A 20,072-nucleotide genomic window follows, 5' to 3' on the forward strand; every position below is an offset into this window, starting at 1 on the left:
AGCATAAGAGTTAAAATATACATTTATGAGATAAAAGAAGTTGAATAATAGTCTCCAAATGTTAATTTGTTTTGGAAATATGAATTTAAGTGTATTAAGTGTCTATATTTTTCCTCTAATTTTAAATAAAAGTATTATTTCCTAGCTTTGTTTATTGTAAAGCTCTAAAAACAAGGACCAACCCAGTGAGATAATCACAATTATCACTAGATAATTATCCATAAATACTATTTCTTATTTTTTTAAAGACTTTATTAACTTGAGAGAGAGAAGGTCAAGAGGGAGAGTGAGAAGTAGACTCCCTGCTGAATAGACAGCCCAACATGGGGCTCGATCCCAGGACCCCGGGATCATGACCTGAGACGAAGGCAGACCCTTAGCTGACTGAGCCACCCAGGCACCCCAATACTATTTCTCATTAAAACAATCCAGAGTTCCTTGGTGGGATTACTGATTCATGCCTTGTGACATCTTGTCATGCTTGAAAGCAAAGGATTATCAACGAATAAGAAAGTTTTGTCATAAGGTACATGAGCCTATGTAAAACAAGTCTGGGTTGACGAAGATGGTACAACTTGACCATAAGGAAGAAAAATAACTATAGTAAATTTAATAAATTTAAATACATAATTATTCTGAATTCATAATAACCCTTCAAAAATAGTACCTTGGGAGTTTGTTAGAACAATACCTTGAGAAAGGATCAAGCTTTTGAATGTCTTTGCTACGTTTTAGATTACCAAAATAGTTGAGGATTTTTTTAACAGAGAAATCACAAATAATAAATGCAGAAGGATGGTGACTAACATAATAAAAAAATTAAATAATAAAAAATACTTGAAATACAAAGCTATATTCAAACAATTATAAATAGGCTAAATAATACAGTAGATGGAATAAAAGGAAATAACAGGAAATACATACATACATACATACATACATACATAAATAAATAAATAAATAAATAAATAAATAAATAAATGCAGAAGGAATGCCAGAATTAAAAGTTCACATATTTTGGGGTGCCTGGGTGGCTTAGTTAGTTAACCAGCTGTCTTCTTTGGCTCAGGTCATGATCTCAACATCTTGGGATTGAGCCCTGTTCAGGCTCCCTGTTCAGTGGGGAGTCTGCTTCTCCCTCTCCCCCTGCTCATGTACGTGCATGCTCACAGTCTCTCAAATAAATAAATAAAATATTTTTTAAAATAAAATAAAAGTTAACATATTTTAACACTAAGGAATTAATGGATATTTATCAATATCTGTCTTAACTATTCATTGAAATATTGACCCTGTGACACTACATGACACCACTAATCAATCTTAATATTACAAAAGGAGGGATAAACACAAAGTTAGTACCTCTTGAAATGTTGCAATACAGCACAGAGTCAGTTGTAAGTTCTCTTACTAAAACAACAAAAATAAAAGCAAAACTTGGATCTAATCAAATGTCTACATAGCTATCAATTATTGGTAATACGGACAATAGGGAACATGCTAAATTACATGATATAAAAAGAAAATTCTAGCTTGTGGAAAATGACTTGTATTTACAAATATATGCAATTCCTTTTTTTAAGGTTTTGTTTTAATTCCAGTTAGTTAACATGTAGTTATATTAGTTTCAGGGTTACAATATTCCATACATCACCTGGTGCTCATCATGTCAAGTGCTCTCAATCCCCATCACCTATTGAACCCATCCTCCCACCCACTTCCCCTCTGGTAACCATCACTTTATTCTCTATAGTTAAGAGTCTGTTTCTTGATTTCTCTCTCTCTGTCTATCTCTGTCTCTCTTTCTCTTTTTCCCCTTTGCTTATTTGTATTTTTTAAATTCCCCATATGAGTGAAATAATATGGTATTTGCCTTTCTCTGACTTATTCCACTTAGCATCTTACTCTCTAGCTCTATCCATGTCTTTGAAAATGGCAATATTTCATTCTTTTTTATGGCTGAATAATATTAGTCCAATACTTTGTTTAATGAAAGTGGGGAAAATGGACATCCTTGTCTTTTTCCTCACCTCAGGTGAAAGCTTTCAGTTTTTCCCCATAAAGATGATATGAGTTATGGGTTTTTCATATTTGGCCTTTATTATGTTGAGGTATGTTCCCTCTAAATCTACTTTGTTGAGGTTTTTATCATGGGGTGTTGTACGTTGTCAAATGCTTTAACTGCATCTATTGAAATGATCATATGGTTCTTATCCTTTCTCTTATTGATGTGATGTATCATGTTGATTGATTAGTGAATATTGGACCACCCTAACAATCCAAGAATAAATCCTATTTCTTCATGGTGAATAATTTTTTGTGTGTGAATTTTTTTAATGTATTGTTGGATACAATTTGCTAGTATTTTGTGGAGAATTTTTGCATCTATGTTCATTAGTGACATTGGCCTGTAGTTCTCTTTTTCAGTGGTGTCTTTCCTGGTTTTGGTATCAGGGTAATGCTGACCTATAGAATGAATTTGGATTTCTCCCTTCCTTTTCTATTTTTTGGAATAGCTTGAGAATAGGTATTAACCTTTCTTTTTCTTTCTTTCTTTCTTTCTTTCTTTCTTTCTTTCTTTCTTTCTTTCTTTCTTTTCTTTCTTTCTTTCTTCTTTCTCTTTCCTTTTCTTTCAACATTTACTACTTATTTTATTGAATATTATCTAGTTTGGAAGCAGTACATTGTAAGGGCAGATACTGTACAAAAATAAATTGTCAAAATTCTCAATTTTATTTCCTGGGTTATTGCAACAGTGGTAGTTTTTAACAGTAGTGCTTCAATACATAAGTAATTGACATAACAGTTGAATATTTTTTTCAGAACCTGAGGATTGGAGGTTTATTAGTGATACTTCCAAATGTCCCCATTCCATGTATAGGGATCGCATTTCTTCTTAACATGTGGTACCCTATTACCATAAGAATCATGTTGCAGCTTGGCTTACATTTCCTTTTGCAACTCTGCTAGCCTTAACATTAAATTGCATGCCTACTTTCTAGTAATTTGCCTTCTAAATGTAAGAGATGAGGGACTCTGTAAACACTGTCATGGAAGCATTCTGGATTTTACCACATGCCTAGAGTTAATAGTTGGCTGAGCTGAATCTGCCATTTGTTTTCTTCAAGGCATTAAAGGGAGTTGACAAAAGTCAGCCAATTATACAATTTTTATAATTACTGTTGCTTTAATAGTGTTAGACTGTTAGAGGTTCTAGACAGCCCAAATCTTTCTCTTCCACATATGCCTCAGTCTAATGGACTAAAAGTTAAAGTCATAGTCATTTCAAAGGTATAGCATAATAGGAAGTATAATCACCAATAATCATGGGAGCCTATTGCCATCTACCCCATAAGAGATTCAATTCCAGAATTCCATCATGAGGATCTCTTTCTTAAGATCATCCTTATATCAATTGTCTTAGTTTGGGTTCTCTGAAAGTAAAGTATGAGACAAAGACTTGGGTACAGATACAACTTCTGCATCATCTGTTTGTTTGAATTTGGGAGGTGATCCCAGAAAGAAGTAAGGAAACAGAAAGAGTGAGAAAAGGCACAAGGAAAGGCTGATATGAGTACATGGTTGAACAACTTGGAAGTATAAAGAATGTCTCTGAGAATTGCCTATCCTGAGGACAGCTAGCTGGACCTTCATCTACTGGTTCCCATCCTCCATTGGTTGAGAATTTCCCTGAAAACAAGCTATGTTCCATGTTGGTCAAGCAGGCTTGTGAGACTTTGGAGAAGACCATGAGATAAAAAAACAAGGGACTGGTCATGAGAGTTTGAGGTGGAATACTGTCAGAATGACTGATCTTATAGAGCATTGTCTAGCATAGCTTTAGCTGATACCAGACGCATATTAGAGACAAGATACAGGGTACTAAAATTATGCCTTTCTCATGGCAATTGCAATTAAGAAACAATTTATCCATTCATGCCTCATTTACAAAAATATGTATTTATTATTTTTTAGTGCTTTTTAATGTTAAACTTTATCAAAATATTTTCCATAGCTATTTGGGAGCGCCTGGGTGGCTCATTCATTGAACATCCAACTCTTCATCTCAGCTCAGGTCTTGATCTCAGGATTGTGAGTTCAGACCCCACGTTGGAGCCTGCTTAAAATTTTTTTTTATAGCTATTTGTATAATAAGTTAAGATAATTATATACATTTTCCTTTAAACTAACGCTATGATACATTACATCACCACAATTTCTAATAATGAAATGCATTTACCTACTCAAAATTAAGACAGTTTGAAAATCACGTATTATATTTGAGTCGATAAAATATTATTTTAGAAATATTTTTGAAATGATTTCTTAAAAATATTGTGTGAGATTTATCAGAACTTTCTTGGCTTTTGCTATTTTTATAAAATTGTGTACCATAGCTTCTGGCTTTGGAAAAAATAATGCAAAACTTTCTCATTTTGTGTGGATGGCAGATGGTAAAAGTGAATATAAAACTCTCCAAGAACAAACAATCCTAAAATTTGTATGGAACCAGAAAAGACCCCAAATTGCCAGGAGAATGTTGTAAAAGAAAACCAAAGCTGGGGGCATCACAATGCCTGACTTCAAGCTATATTACAAAGCTGTGATCATCAAGACAGCATGGTACTGGCACAAAAACAGACACAAAGATCTACAGAACAGAATAGAGAGCCCAGAAATGGACCCTCAACTCTATCGTCAAATAATCTTTGACAAAGCTGTAAAGAATATCCAATGGAAAAAAAGACAGTCTCTTCAATAAATGGTGCTGGTAAATTGGATAACCACATGCAGAAGAATGAAACGACCATTCTCTTACACCACACACAAAGATAAACTCAAAATAGATGAAAGACCTAAATGTGAGACAGGAATCCATCTAAATCCTAGAGGAGAACACAGAGAGTAAGCTCTCTGACCTCGGCCACAGCAGCTTCTTGCAAGATATGTCTCTCAAGGCAAGAGAAACAAAAGCAAAAATGAACTATTGGGACTTCATCAAGATAAAAAGCTTCTGCACAGCAAAGGAAGCGGTCAGCAAAACTAAAAGTCAACCTACAGAATGGGAGATGATATTTGCAAATGACATAATAAATAAAGGGATGATATCCAAGATCTATAAAGAACTTATCAAACTCAATGCCCAAAAAACAAATAATCCAGAAATAAATCATCAAGAAATGGGCAGAAGATATGAAAAAACACTTCACCAAAGGAGACATACCAATGACCAAAAGACACATGAAAAAATGCTCCACATCACTAGCCATCAGGGAAATACAAATCAAAACAATGAGATACCACCTTACACCAGTTAGAATGGCTAAAATTAACAAGACAGGGAACAACAAATATTAGTGAGGATGTGGAGAAAAGGGAACCCTCTTACACTGTTGGTGGAAATGCAAGCTGGTACAGCCACTCTGGAAAACAGTATGGAGGTTCCTCAAGACATTAAAAATAGAGCTACCCTATGACCCAGCAATTGCACTATTGGGTATTTACCCCAAAGATAAAGATGTAATGAAAAGAAGGGGCACATGCACCCCAATGTTCATAGCAGCAATGTCCACAGTAGCCAACATATGGAAAGAGCCTAGATGTCCACCAACAGATGAATGGATAAAGAAGGTGTGGTTCATATATACAATGGAATATTACTCAGCCATCAGAAAAGATGAATACCTATCATTTGCATCAACATAGATGGAACTGGAGGGTATTATGCTAAGTGAAATAAGTCAAGCAGAGAAAGACAATTATCATATGGTTTCACTTATATGTGGAATATAAGGAATAGTGCAGAGGACAATAGGGGAAGGGAGGGAAAACTGAATGGGAAGAAATCAGAGAGGGAGGCAAAACATGAGAGACTCTTGACTCAGGGAAACAAACAGTTACAGAAAGGGAGATGGGTGGGGGGATGGGGTAACTGGGTGATGGACATTAAGGTGGGCACCTAATGTGATGAGCACTGGGTGTTATATGCAACTAATAAATCATTGAACATTATATCAAAAACTAATGATGTACAATATGTTGTCTAATTGAATTTAAATTAAAAAAAATTAAAAAAAAAAAACAAAACCCTCCAGGATGTTTTCCTATGTCTTCCAGCAATATACTTAGCCTTCTAATTGTCTTTCAGTATATTTGATACTCTATATTTTTCTTCAAAGTTATTTATATCATTCACATTGTGAGAATATTGAAAAAAAAGCTTTACACATACTTATTTCATTTTCTTAGGTGTCTGTTATTTTCCTTTGTTTCTTTTTCTAATTAATGATAATTGCTTTTTTCATTTCATTTTATTTTTTATTAACTAGATTTTTTTTTGTGGGTGAGGGAGAAATTTACTTTCTCAGTGCTCAGTTTTTATATTTATTTAACTGTCTAATTTTTTCATTTTTTTATTCCTAATTTTAGCTTTCTTCATACAGCCTGTTTGAAAATGTATTTTTCCTTTCTCCATTTGGAAAGATAATGCTAATAGAGATAATACATTGTAGAAAATTATTTCCTTGACATTCTCCTAATTTCTTCCCAGAGAGGAAAATAAAATATGTCTTTTGTTTTTGGTTTTTTTTTTTTATGTTTCTTTTAGCTTCTGGTGGATTGCTATTTATTAATCATGAAGTAAAAGTACATCATTCTGATTCTCTCATAGGGGTTATCTGTAAGGTTGGTTTTTTTTCCCCTGTCATTATTGTTGTTTATTAATCTTGTTTTTCAATCACCTTCTTCTCCTCAATACATTTAAGATGACAAAGATGTCACTTCTCTAGTTCTCTAGTCTGTATTTCACTTTTTTAATTAAATTATTTGAATTCATTTGACCTGCTAGAATTTCTCTTCTCATTTTTTCACATTTGTTTTTAATTTTTTGTTGTTTATTTTGTTAGCTTTGAGGCAGTGGTACTTGTGATGCCACCTTGAATTATAGCTTTGTCTTCTAGTTCATATTATCATGTAGACACTATGTAATGACCCATTTATAGACACACTATCTATTTTTTTAATTTCAAGATTTGAAATATAATGACATATCACATTGTGTAAGTTTAAGTTACACATGTTGATTTGAAACATTCATATATTGCAAAATGATTACTACCATAACATTAGCTCATCCCTCCATCCTGATACACATATCATACAATTTAGCATCTTAACCATTTTTAAGTGTACACTTGAGTAGCATTAAGTACATTCACATTGTTGTGCAACCAATGTCCAGAACTCTTTTCATTTGTCAAAACTAAAGCTCTATACCCTTTAATAACAACTCTCCATTTCCCTCTCCTCCCAACCCTGGCAATGACCCTTCTGCTTTCTACTTTTCAAACCATCTCCTGTTGCTGAACATTTCAGACTTTACACTATTTCATTTTAGTGTCCACTTTAAAAAAAAATAGGACTAGGAGGGTAGGATTTTATCTGATGTTTTCATTCCTGTATCTCTCATGCTAGAAACATGTCTCAATATATAATTTCAGAATTAATAGCTCCAAAAATGAAACTCCTCCCAATTTTTATGTTAGATGGTAAGAGATAAATAAAACCTTTGAAGACCATTCAGTTGAAGAATTCTCAAAAGCTATTGGGTTATAGTTCTTTTAAGTATATATACATACTTAAAAGAAAACATTATGAAATGTGACATTCATTTAGATACATGAAAATGAAAAAGCTTATTTAATAATAAGTTGCCAGATTTTATACTTATATAATAAAAAATGCATCATATTTAGAAACATACATTTTCAATGAAAATCCTATTTTATTGTATTGTCTGATTTACAAATCATTTTTAACATTTTTTAAAAATTTTCTTGAAATGTCATTTGAAGCTAATCATGTTTTATGAAAAATTAAAAATAAAACATAGAACAAGAAGAATGCTCATTGCCTACTAGTACTAACATTAAATGAAATTATAATTGAAATTGTATAATCTTGTTTTAACCAGATATTAAATGATGATCTTCTTATATATTGTATTCTCTGCAAAATTTTATACTCATCATTGGGAATCTTGTAAAAACTGTAATAGTAAAATAGAAAATATTCTGTTCACAATTGGGAATGAACATAAGATGGATAAATTTGTATTGAGGCAGGAAGGAGAAATAGAGAAGTTTCTGTCCTAGAAGAATTGCCCTGGATTTAGTCTCCCACATGGTAGTATTTAATAAGACTTTCTCCTAAAAATACTCTTTTGGCACTAATTCCTTAAATCTCATTTGTACAACAGGGAAAAATAGATGAACATAGAATGAAAAGAAATGACAGCCCCTCTTATAATCAGTAGGGAAAAGAAAAACAAATTGAACCTAATTTTCTGATAATTTCTAATTGCAATTATATTTTCCTTAAAAGGTGCTTAACTATATCAATGTGTTTGATTAGATTAAGCAACGGGAAGGAAGGATAAATGACAGGGAATAAAAGTATAGAATTTTGCGTCTTTCAGCCTTGATCATGTATCACAATTATTTATTTGTTTGTTTTTTCCTCTGTCTGTTTCTATGTTTTAGTAAAAAAAGAGTAAAATGATTTAGGCTCCACAAATGATTTTATTATTTTTACAAACAAGTTATTTTTTTAATCTCTGGAAAATAAACTTGGAAACTCATATACACACATACAGACAAAGCAGTTTGGATGTTTTTCTCTAAAGTGTAAGTTAATACTTATTGGGCAAATGAGATTTTCTTATTTATGCAGGTAGTTTCTTATTTGATATTTTAACTCAATCAATTGTAATTAAACTGAGACTAATTAAAATGGGAAATCAAAAACAAATGACTTGACAAGGTGAATCATTCCCTTAAGATTAAGAAGAAATTTAAAATTAAATGTAATTTTCTCAGGCAAAGAGAAAATTATCATCATTATAGGTCAATTACCTAAGGCATTCTGGAGTAGTTTCATTGTAAGAAATAATGAACATGAGGCCCCACATTATTAAGACTATAAAGGAAAACATTTGGCAAAAAATTAATCTTAATTTTTTGTTCCTATAATTATGAGTATCATACATGTTTATTAAACAATATTCTATCCTTAGAGATGTGCCTAAGGCATCAGAAAATGCAGCAGTAGAGAGCTGATGTTCTGAGTTATTTGTAGATTGTAAAATATAATTTTATAGATTTTTATATATGCTTGAATGAATCATTTTAAGTAAATATGAAAGCATATTTGCTTTGTTTTCCACTGTCCTCAAAAGTAAATACATAGGGCCCTGGGTTTTTGTTCTCAGTCATGTTGAAAAGTAGCATATATGATTTTGTAAGGAAAGAAAATTCTTAGATGGAACCATACAAATTTGCTAGTTTTATAAGTTAACTTTTGTCAAATATTGGCAATTTCATTTAATTTAACTTATACTATAAAATCCAATTTGTCTAATTTCTCGGTAAGGATTACAGGACCCAGAGCGGATGTGAATTTTTCTGGCATTCACAGTTATTTAATAGTAGGAATGGAAATAGAAGCAAAACCTTCCGTTACACGGGTCTTTTGCTTGTTCTATAAAATATCAAGTAAAAACGTGCTTATAAAATCATATATTGGAGTAAATGTCTGTGTTTTTGCTCATTAAAAAAATCCTGATAATGTCCAGAGAGCTATTCCATTTCTAAACCAGAATGAATCTTTCTTGAAGCTAAGGATACAAAGTCAGGTAGGGCCACCATCCCACTGCTAGTCAAGATGGTGAAAGAAAAGAGAACCACCTGGGACCTTGTCTGGATCCCCTGTGTCAGAGGTCCTGATCACATCTCTCCCCTAGATTAGTGCAAAGCCCTCTAAAGTTAGTCTGGTCCACTGCAGCTATCCTCCATGGGCAGCTTCAGCAATATTTCTGAAATGCAAATTGTATCACTGTCCCACACACTTATAAAGATATTTACTGACTTCTTGTTGCCTTTACCAAGAATTTCAAATTTGTTATCAAGGCTTTCAAATACCCATTATCTGGATAAATTAATACCCAAACTCATGAATGTTCATTCTGAAATGCTTCTTGCTCCAATCCAATCCCTCAAATGCACAGCATAGAGTGTACTGGATAGCCATACTGAACTTCTTTGCGGTTTTTCAAAACCCATAGTGCTGTAGTGTTTTCTCTCCTATTCAGTTCTCTGCACAATTCATATCTTACTCCTGTAAAATGCTTACTCAGTACTCCCCTTGAATCTTTAGAATTGCTTATTTCTACTCGGTCTTCAGTTGTCTGCTGAAATGACACTTTTTTCTCAGGTAGATTCTGTGCCAGCCCAGTGCACTCCATGGGCTGTGCAATACTTTTCTATTGCTACTGCAGCAAATTAGCACAAACTTAGAGGATTAAAACACAAATGTATTATCTCACAGTTCTATCGGTCAGAAGTATGACATCTAACTGAGCTAAAATCAAGGTGTCAGTGGGGCTGTGTTCCTTCCTAGAAGCTATAGGGAATAATCATTTCCTTGGCTTTTTTAGCTTCTGGAAGCTGCCTTCACTCCTTGGCTCATAGTCCCATTCCAACCTCAAAGCCAGCAATGGACAGTGGAATTTTTCTTACATTATATCATTCTGACACTGACTTGTACCTCTCTTTCATTTTTAAGTACCACTTTGATTACTGTGGGCCCAAGAATAATCAAGGATAATATTCCTATTCATAGGTCAGATGATCGGTTAATTAATTCCATCTGCAACTTCATTTCCCCTTTGCATATGAGGTAACATATTCACAGGTTCCAGGTGTTAGGGCATGGATATCTCTGTGGGACATTCTTCTGCCCAACCCAGGCTGCTGAGACTTCATTCTTGTGGCACTGCTTAAACCACAGTTACCAGTACCTTGTCTGGTACTCCCACCTCCAACCTCTTCGTAAGGCAACTTAACAAGAATCAGACAATCTTATTCATCATTTAGTCTTTCTTCTTAGTATATGACATCATGTATAAAATAGCATCAAATACAATAATTAAACACGTCATAAATAAAAAGCTGAGGCATATCAGGAATATTCCAGAAAAATGTTAAGTGCTTGGGAATGAGACTAAGGATATACTGAGTTACTTCCAGAAAATTTCAGAATCTGGACTAAGGCTCTGCCCAATTTCACTCCTGCTTGCTTCATTCTGGACCAAGTTTATTTCCTTGTTACCACTATTTCGTTTTATATCAAAATGTTTTATCATATACCACATCCCTTCAAAATATTTCCTCCTCACTTTTGTGCTTGCATCCCTGTCTTCCCTCCATCCCTGATTCCCCTTTGCTCTCCATTTTTTGTTTTTGTTTGTTTGTTTTTCAAATAGAACAGGAGCTCAGATTGAGGAGTGATAGCACAAAGTAAAGTAACTAAAGCAAAGTATAAAAACACTGAAAGGGAAAGAAAGTTTTGGGGCTTCTTTAGATTACTGTTCTGTATTCAACTCCAGTCTTGTGATTTAATTCCTTTCAAATTTTCAACGGTATCTCATTTAACTAAATATTTTTTTCTTTTTTCAAGTTTTTATTTAAATTCCAGTTAGTTAACATACAGTGTGATATTAGCTTTAGGTGTAGAATTTAGTGATCCATCACTTACAGACAACACCCAGTGCTAATCAAAACCAGTGACCTCCTTAATACCCGTCACCCACTCAACCCATTCCCCCCACACACCTCTCCTACAGCAACACTCAGTTTGTTCTCTATAGTTAAGTTTTCTGATTTGCCTCTCTCTCTTTATACCCCCCATGTTCATCTGTTTCTTAAATTCCACATATGAGTGAAATCACATGGTATTTGTCTTTCTCTGACTTATCTTGCTTGGCATAATACTCTCTAGCTCCATCTGTGTCATTGTAAATGGCAAGATTTATAGAATTTTTATAAAGTAGAACTTAGATTTATAGAATTCTTTTAAGTACATGTGTATTGATATTTTCTTTCACTAGGTTATCATAGTGTACCCAGTGAATTTCTTTTGTTGTTTTTGTCTTATTTGTTTAATACCACAACTATCACCATCATATCCCTTACCAAAGAATGACTACAAAGAATTTAGAGCCATGTAGTTCATCACACAATCAGAACAAAAATGTGATGACTAATTTACCAAGACAATAGCAGTTGTGTTAACATATTATTTTAGGCACTTCTAGGCTATGTGTTGTATTACATCATTCTGCCATCAAATTTGTCAGACATAGTTAATTTAGCTTTAATTTCCCTGCAAAATAATAATTGGTGGGACAGATACAGTATAATGTATTCTAAGATCCCCATGCCACAGGGATTGCTTTCCTTATACTTGTACAAATGCTCTTGTGGCCACAGAAATGCTGACAGAGAAATGTGGAGACTTTCTGTTCCCATCAACTGTACTTGCTGAGATTAACTAAATGATACTGCAAATTTTAACATATTAATTAGAGTCATATGGCTCCAATTAATTAATAGTTATTTAAAATTTTAGTAATACATAAGGCACATCATATGAAACAAACAGCATTTCTGCTTTTCTGGTATAATACCTTTGTTTCCGTAATTGATATATGTATTTTCCTACCCCAATTATATATAATTAATAAACTGACAAATGATCATATTGGCCATTAATTTGTCCTAAGAATTTTACCTTATTATTTTTACAATAACTCAAAACTAGCACTACTGTTATTGACATTTTAAAGCTAGGGAAACCAAATCTTACTGACATTACACTACTAAAGAACATATATTAATTAGTGGCTGATTTAGGATTTAAACCTAGAGATACTTGATTCCATAAACTCACAATTATAATCAGCACAACAAAGAGGGCATTTCCAGGTATTAATTAATTGCAGCATTTGAAATTATTCCTGGTGAAACCATGAACCTGGGGCTTACCATTCCATTTCAATAAAAACTCTTGGCATTATTTTTTCCTGTGTTATTGAGATAAATTGACATATAACATTGTGTCAATTCAAGGTGTACAATGTGATGATTTGATACATATATACATTGTGCAGTGTTTACCACAATAAGGTTAGTTAAAACACCTCACCTCACATAATTACCATTTTGTTATTATTTTTATCATAAGAACATTAAACCTCTACTCTCATAGCAACTTTCAAGTATACAATACAGTATCATTAATTATAGTCACCATGCTGTACCTTAGATTCTGGGAACTTATTCATCTTATAACTGAAAGTTGTAAGATGAATTTACTTTTACCCTTGGTGTTTTAAGTCTTGTAACAACCCTTACATTTAAGTTTATTAGCTTTCATCAACAATGTTTGAATTTCCTCACTTCTAAAATTAAAATCCTTAATGGAATATGTGTGAGTAAGTGTGTGTGTGTGTGTGTGTGTGTGTGTGTGTGTGTGTGAGAGAGAGAGAGACAGACAGACAGACAGACAGACAGAAACAGAGACAGAGTGTTTTGTGTTTGTGTTTTCTTGTGCTGGCATTCATTCTCCTCTTTTGGAAAAAATACTTTCTTTGGGAAATCACTCCTCTCCACTCTCATTTATATGTGGTCCAAGTGGAACCGAAGCCTTGCTCATTCTTGCCACAGTGGTGGACACATGGCCCAGGACAGGTCAATCAGTTTATTTCACAAACTAGCTATAGTGCTTGGTTTGGGGATGATGGGTCTGGAACTGCAGTTAATCTAGTGAGACTCTTTCTCCATATTTGATAGGATTTGAGTGCAAGTAACCTTTCTATTTTTTCTTTCTATTGTGATTGTAAGGTGTGTGGATATTTTAAGCTTCATTTGCAACACCATAGGAATAGGGCCTAAAAGGGAAGTAGAGGAGGAAATTGAAACACTGAGCCTCTGGGGCCAGACATTTCTGAAGATAGATTAACCTTGTCTTGATATTTCCATGTGTCAATAATTTCTTTTATTTATTTAAGCCATATAATCTGGTTTGTCAGGCATGGTTTTATTCTACTGCTGACATGTAATCTACTGTAGCTAGCTTAATCACACAAGAATTCATTACAGATTATTAAGTTTTAGAATTTATGGAATGGAGACTTAAAGAAAAAATCTTTAAGTCTGCTAGCCAGGAAAAGTGATTTTATGATATCACTATCAATCTTGCAACCTCCATGATGACAGGGATCATGCACTAGAAAGCCCACTATAGTGGCCCCAGAAAAATTTCTGTTGCTACTCTACTTGTCTTACTGTTAGATCACTCAATTCTGCCTTCACATCTTGTCTACTTGAAGGAACATATCTTGTGTCTCTTAGCTCTGAGAAAATATTGGAAGTGTTTTTCTATCCTGTCTTTCTAGCCTTAGTGGCACATCGGAGCACTACAGAAAATCCTAGAGTGGGTTCTGAGTGAAGCAGTATGCAATATTGGCAAAAATTAGAACTGAAAGGATCATGAATCAGAAAGTGAGGTCTTGAATCACTCATCTCACAATGCGACCATTAGCTCTCCAACTTACCTTATCAGCTCAATGTTATCCTCTGAGAATGACTATTTCAGTGCCATGTTGGTGCTGAGGATCTTAGCATTTATGATGACATTATTACATAATTTAATTTATGAAGTATTAAAGATCAAAAAGACTTTTTAATAACTCATTTGGGATATCTCAGTTTGTATAAGAGGAAATCAGTAAAATATAATTCATTGTCTTGCCTTAGAACAGAGATTACTGATGGCTTCAGGTTGTTTGAAAGAATTCTGGAGAAACCATTTTAGCTATTTCTTCAATTTCTTCCAGCTGTTGTGCCAGAATGCAAAAACCATGTGTTATCAGCGTGCAGACTCAGTTAAAATTTGTGTGCCTACCTCAACTCCATGCAACCTCTCAGAGGAGTAAAGCATTTTATGTTCCTATTAAATATTATAGAAATGTCAAAATTACTTTGTGACTTTTGGAACATATGTCTTATTTTCATTAAAATTACAAAATCAAAATTTCTTATCATGATATGGAATATAAACACTCACCTGGAACAAATTGCTGGAGCAGTTTGGTTAGGAGCCCCTGTAGTCTGCCATGATTAGGGGATAATATGCTTTACCATGTATTTCTGACTCATGACAACCAATGGAGGCATATGAGCCCTTCTAGCTCTTAAATACTTTAGATCACTACTTTCAGGGCAGAATACATTTCATATTATTTTTTCTATGTCAATTGCCAGTCATCCATCCCTTAATATGTTTAAGTCATGTTAGAATTCTAAGTTACTACAAACTTGTACCTGGCTTAGGACCTTGTCCTTGATGTTTCCTCTGTCTGGAATGTCTTGTGTCCAGGTGTCCAGTTCAACCCACAGATGAGTCCTTCTTGTTATTAAGATCTTAACTCAAACATCATCTCTACATCAAAACTTTCTCTAGCCACTCAATCTGACTTGAATTCCTGGCTCCATAAAACAGTTACTCAGCTTTATTATTTTTAATTTTTTTTATAACTCTCTGAAATTGTACAATTAATGCATGTTTTACTGGTGTATTTTGTATCCCACCACTAGAACACAATCTACTTAGAAACAAGACCTCATCTTCCTCAACACCAGTTAATGCCTAGGTTATACCACACGTATTAAGAGAAATATTAAGAGAATTTTGCATCAGTATTTATTGAATGAGTGATAGAATGATTTTAAAAACTGAGAGGTGAACTTTCAGAATAATTTTAAGGGTCTAAGTTTATTTATCTAGGGAATTTTTTTAAAACTTCAAATTTCCAAAAATAAATAAAACTTCAAATTTCATTCTCATCTCTCTAATACAAGTCAGAGGGACACATTGGAGAAGCAAAATGAATGGCCAGTACTAGATTGTTCAAAATTACATAAGTAAATTATGAATATTAAACAACAGTAATGACCCAGATTATGAACCTTCCATTGACCCCCCTCATGATTCTTCTCTTATTAAACAGAAATTGAAATTATGAAATTTAATTACCAACCACTACAAGCATTTGCCATTAGGTTATAATTAAGAGCAAGAGACTGATTAGAGCATATAATCACTTCTTTCAGGAGATTTTCCTATGAGTTTTATTTGTCCCTTTTCTAATACTTTAAAGAGATTAAATGCAATTTATTGCAGTATATAATCCTACTCATTATTTTTCTTTCAAGAATTTATACAGTCTAGATTTGCCATCACATGATATAAATCAACATCATTTTATATCTCAATATAAAATGTTTCTACCCCAGATAAACATTACCTCATTGATTGCATTTCTATCTCTCTGTACCAATATCTTTATCTGTCAGCAAACACAAATAACCAGTTCAAAATAATTCATGCCCACCCTTTAAGTTTTCCTACCTATTAAGTATAAATCTTAATAGTTTTTTCCACATTCCTTGTCATGTATTTGTTGTATTTATCTTCCTATTGAGATTTAGCCATCATGATTATTTCAAGATGTATTGATTATTCCTTTTTTCCCCCCCACAAACATGACTTTCAGGATGCCAGACATAAGAAATATTATAAGAAATATGACTTTCTGTCTTTTGTATTCATTGATTTATTTTTAAAATATTTCATTTATTTATTTGTCAGAGAGAGAGAGAGAGCGAGAAAGCACAAGCAGGGGGAGTGGCAGGCAGAGGGAGAAGCAGGCTCCCTGCTGAGCAGGGAGCCCAATGAGGGATTTGATCCCAGAACCCTAGGATCATGACCTGAGCCAAAGGCAGACGCCTAACCGACTGAGCTACCCAGGCATCCCTGTCTTTTGTATTTAAATAAACCAATATTTAGGCATCTATTTTGGTTCTAAGTCAAGATATATACTATTTTCAGGAAATAGTTGGTGAGTGCTGTGAATTGTGTAGGACTGTCGAATCACAGACCTGTACCTCTGAAACAGATAATACATTATATGTTAAAAAAAGAAGATAGTAGGAAGGGAAAAATGAAGGGGGGGATTCAGAGGGGGAGACGAACCATGAGAGACAATGGACTCTGAGAAACAAACTGAGGGTTCTATAGGGGAGAGGGGTGGGGGGATGGGTTAGCCTGGTGATGGGTATTAAGGAGGGCATGTTCTGCATGGAACACTGGGTGTTATATGCAAATAATGAATCATGGAAAACTACCTCAAAAACTAATGATGTTAATGTATGGTGATTAACATAATAAAAAAAAAAGTAAGAGAAAGGGAAAAAACACAAAAGAAACAAAAACTAATGATGTATGGTGATTAACATAACATAATAAAATAAATTTAAAAAAGAAAAAAAGAATAAAATACCTAAAATATAAATAAATAAATAAATAAATAGTCTTAAAAGAAAAAAAGAAATAGAACAAATGTTTCTGAAGAAAACTTAACAGGTTTAGACTGATAAGTGTAGAAGTGATTGTCATGTAAGAATTTTTATAATCTAATTGTTTATTACATTGCATGTAGTTTGAATGTAGAGCCATAGGTAACAGGGCAAAAGCACCACATATTTAAACACCATCAAATTCAACCTGAAGAACTATAACATTTTGATTTTTTTTTTTTTTAATTTCATGGAGAGAAAATCATGGGCTCCGGTCAGCAGAGAAGATTTAATTAAAAAAATAAAAATAAAAACCTTCCCTCTAGGGACTAGAAATCATTACACAATTTTTAAAAAGAAATCTATTCCATAAGAATAATTACATTTTGGGATGCCTGGGTGGCTCAGTCGTTAAGTGTCTGCTTTCTGCTCAGGTCATGATCCCAGGGTCCTGGGATCGAGCCCCACCTCGGGCTCCCTGCTCGGTGGGAAGCCTGCTTCTCCCTCTCCCACTCCCCCTGCTTGTGTTCCCTCTCTCATTGTCTCTCTCTCTCTGTCAAAATAAATAAATAAATCTTAAAAAGAAAGAGTAATTACATTTTAATAATAATATAAAAATAAAGTTATCAGGAATTGTATCTTGATTTCCTTAATGGATGAAACAATCAGGACACCTATGAGTTAATCAACATTATGTTTGAATATATCTCATCCATTGTTTATTTATGTTGCTAATAAGACATCATGTGTGCTAATTACATGCTGTCCAGTCTATAAAATAAAAGATATTAAATTAACATTATATACTGCACAGCTTATATAAAATAGCTTATTAAAATTGTGTTTACATAAATGTATATGACTAATTTGTTATTTTCATTATTTTTGGTAGTATAACCTATTCACTAGCATGAATCATCCAATATGTTAAACATTTTATTTCCCTAAGTTTTAATTCACTTACCACTCCTTTTTAATAGAGATGGAGAATAATAATTTTATATTACTTAAAATGCTACTTCTATTGAATAATATCTCAATCATTAAAAATAATTTGGTTTTTATAAGTTGTAGACCTGGAAATATAATAAATAATACATATATATTTTAACTGAATCATTGGAATATGTAAATAAGTCAGGCTATAGAAAATATTTTTTTCTTGCGTACTCATTTTGAGAGCCTACATGTGAATACAGAGTGAATTATGTCATCCTCCCAAATTCATATGTTGACGACCTAACCACCAATGTGACTATATTTGGAGATAAGACTTTGGTTGTAAGTAATTAAAGTTAATGAGTTCATAAAGATGGGTCTTAAAATAATAGGACATATGTCCTTGTAAGAAGAGGAGGGGGTGCTGCCAGAGGTCTCTCTTTCTCTCTGTTTGCACAGAGAAAAGGCCATGTAAGAATGTAGCAAGAAGATGGCCCTCTGCAAGCCCAAGCAGAGAGGCCTCAACATAAACCAGTACTGCCAACACCTTGATCTTAAGCTTCCAGCTTTTCCAGGATTGTGAGAAAAATTTCTGTTGTTTAAGCCATCCAGTTTGTGGTATTTTGTTGACAGCCCAAGCAGACTAATACAGAAACACTTCTATATCAAAGCAGTATATAGAAAAATTCAAATCTAATTTGTCTGATATAAGGATTTGAATTTTTCTATATACTCTTTGCTTTGATATAGAAGTGTGAAAATTGCAAATCTAGAAGAAACATAACATTTTGAAAAATAAAATAAATTTAACATGGATACCATTGTCCATGGTCTCATTCAGGAGACTGCTGTGGGGCGGAGGATAGTGACAAGCAGCCCTTGTTCCTAGCAATGGGAATGGAAAAAATGTTGAAGGATTAATGATTAGATTGTTGATGTCTCTAAGTACTTCATGTAGTATCCTTGGGCTCATTAAAATGGACACCAAATATTCCACTTTATTTTTATTTTCACAATTCCTATCAAGGCACTTTATAGTTAGATATTCAATATATGTTTGAGAATTAATTGAAGTTGGTAAAATTAAATACTAAATATATATCTTGTAGAACTCATCTTGGTTAAGTAATCTAAAAATCTTTGGGCTTTTATGGCAGTGTTATAGAAAAACACAAAAAAAGACATATGACTCTCTCTTAATATATTGGTAGCATTAAATAACTAGATGAAAAATCAGTTTTAAAAAGACTTGTCTAGAATGAAGCAGGAATATGCTGACCCTTTGTGTAATGAATGGGATGTTTATCATAAACAAAATACAAAGTAATGGATTGGAAAAAAATTGACATTCTGAAATGAAAATAAATAGAAACTATTCCACATAGATTTGAAATTTTACCATATAAGACATATAAATATAATATATTTTCTTTTCACTGCTAAATGTTAAAAAGATTAAGATACTGTACTTATACTAAAATTCAGTGCTTCCCTGTTCCTTAACCCTGGCCATCTTTGTACCAGAATAACTGTGTAAAAGCGTAGATAGCAAATAAGCTGCATTATATCTTTGGAAGAAAACATCATCTCTGTCAATGATATATAGAGAGAAGTCACCTCAATATTAGAAGGATAAATTAAGATGTATTAATAACTTTAATCAAAAATACAAAAATGAACTTTCACTGCCAAATTTCTTATTCTACTCCTTGTGTGAACTTTTAAGGGTCAATTAGCCTTTTATGATGTGTTCTTCTCATTTGTAAGATGTGGAAAAAAAATTATTCACACCTCAGAATTATTATAAGGATTAAATGAAAAAATATGTAAAATATTACACCGTATAACATTTCATATAATTCCTGACATACCCATGCA

The sequence above is a fragment of the Callorhinus ursinus genome, unplaced genomic scaffold, assembly GCF_003265705.2.
Source record: "Callorhinus ursinus isolate GAN/ISIS: 27379988/994484 unplaced genomic scaffold, GSC_fseal_2.0 scaffold3, whole genome shotgun sequence".
Lineage (NCBI taxonomy): Eukaryota > Metazoa > Chordata > Mammalia > Carnivora > Otariidae > Callorhinus > Callorhinus ursinus.